The sequence below is a fragment of the Sinocyclocheilus grahami genome, unplaced genomic scaffold (genome assembly GCF_001515645.1).
Source record: "Sinocyclocheilus grahami isolate Dianchi unplaced genomic scaffold, SAMN03320097.WGS_v1.1 scaffold1667.1, whole genome shotgun sequence".
NCBI classification, from domain to species: Eukaryota; Metazoa; Chordata; class Actinopteri; order Cypriniformes; family Cyprinidae; genus Sinocyclocheilus; species Sinocyclocheilus grahami.
Genome location: NW_015506846.1, coordinates 60,143 through 62,305, shown reverse-complemented (window position 1 = coordinate 62,305; position 2,163 = coordinate 60,143). Strand labels below are relative to the sequence as shown.

Below are 2,163 nucleotides of genomic sequence, written 5' to 3'. Positions count from 1 at the left end.
ATGTGATCGCTCGGCTCCGAAGCGAAAAGCTGAATATGCGCTGCACCTGCTGCCTACTTATACTCACGCTGTGATCAGCAGCAGCTGGATGCAATAATCGCATGCCAATGTGCATTGGCTCGTTTAGTTTACACTCGAAGTAGATTGGTCCCTCTAAGCGAGATCCCAATTTCGTCGGTCCTCCGACGTCACGTCGAGAGTGACCGACTGAAAGGGAACCCTTAGCCCTTGCCATTCTTAATAATGACACTAGCTCTTTATTGTACACTGGCTTCACCCTTAGTGTCTTTAAAGAACATGTTAAATATCTCCAGCAGTTCTACACTTCCATTTTTAAGCTGCACATAATGGATCAAATTCTGATGACCATGATGAAGCTGAAGTTGAATTTCCTTCAAGGAGATCTTGCTGAATGCTTTGATGTGTACCAGAGTGTAGTAAGCCGAATTCTCTCCTACTGCATTGATACAATGGAGGAGCACATGAGAGTCTACATTCCATGGCTGCCACGGGAAACAATGCACAGCACAATGCCTCAGTGCTTTAAGGAAAACTTCCCGAACACCACCTACATTATTGACTGCTCTGAGTCAACTCTGCAAAATCACACAATCTTGACTCCAGAGGGGAGTCATATAGTCATTATTATTCAAGCAATACTCTAAAGTGCCTAGTTGCCATTGCCCCCTGTGGACTCATTATGTTCATCTCCCCTGCTTATGGGGGAAGATGCAGTCACAAGTTCATTACCCAAGAATCTGGCTTCCTGGACTATCTCCAGCCTGGTGACGAAGTGATGGCAGACAGAGGCTTCACAATTCGTGATTTGCTGTTTGAGAGAGAGGTAAACCTTATCATGCCAGCATTTACTCACAAAGGTGGACTTGGCAAGGTGGTCTGACGAGGATGTTACAGGCACAAGGAGGATTGCAAATGTCCGCATACATGTGGAAAGAGTGATCAGATGGCTCAAGGTGTTCAAAATTGTCTCCCAGACTGTCCCTATTAACATGGCACACAAAATGGACAAAATCCTCACAGTGTGTGCAGTGCTTGTGAACATGCAAGGTGACATCATCCATGAGGATACAGAATAAAAATTGCTACATTGTTCACCATCTGCCTTGGTTGTCAAACTTATGTATATTATGTAAATAGTTTACACTTTTAGTTGTTGAACTCCACTGATTTGACAATGTAAAACTGATTATTTCTTGAACCACTATTGCAGTGTTTCCAAACCGGGGTGCCGTCTGTCGAGAGCAGGGGTGCCATGTAAAAAAAATAATTTTTAAATATTTTTAAATTGATAAAATGTTCAAAAAGCATCTATTATGTAATATCCATTTCTGATGTCAACAATAATTAGAGATGCACCGAAATTTCGGCTGCCGAAAATTAGTTCACCGCTCAGGTTTCACTTTCACGTGGTGTGACGCTCTGCGTATTATCCCGCTCTATGCGTGTGCACTCTGCTCAGTTGCTCCACTCGTATACCGTTCATGCTCATCGGAACAGCAAAGTCCACTCAAAAATGGAGCCGACAGGAAACATGGATGTAGTACAGTATTGTTTCTGTCTGCAATAGCCCTACTGTGTTGTAACATGGTGTGGTATCTCTGGTAACGCTGCCCTCTCATTCATTGATCTGCTAACTGTATGTTATGCTCACGTGTTCTGATAATAATAGCTTTCTAGGACTAAACATTACTTGGATAATTGGTAAAAAAAAAAAAAGTTAAATATCTTAACCCTACTGTTAGACCTACCTGAAAAACTAAAAAACAATTTATTTAATTCGAAGGCCTGTCTTTATTTTTTATTTGTGCTATCATTATTAATTTCTTTATTTGTTCTTATTTTATTACTGAATGCTTACTTGTCATTTTTTATTCAATTCAAAGTTTGAAATCAAGCTATGTCGTGCTACTGCACCAAAATTACCTCACTGTAAAATAAAAAAAACACTGAGTGAGCAAATTAATTTTGTAGGGTGCCACAAGTTTGGTCAAATTTCCAAAGGGTGCCGTGACTAAAAAAAAGGTTGGGAAACACTGCACTATTGTACAGTATTGTGTATATAGAACCACAAATTCACTACTACCAATTTAGATAAACCAGTGAAAAGCCTGTTTATACGAAATTTATAATGTAGTAATTTTG

General features: G+C 40.1%; 1 pseudogene; it reads left to right on the top strand.

The window, feature by feature from the left end:
* The window catches only part of LOC107571900 (uncharacterized), a 5,345-nt pseudogene extending 4,248 nt beyond the window's left edge, over positions 1 to 1,097 (top strand).
* Positions 1,098 to 2,163: the final 1,066 nt, after the last annotated feature.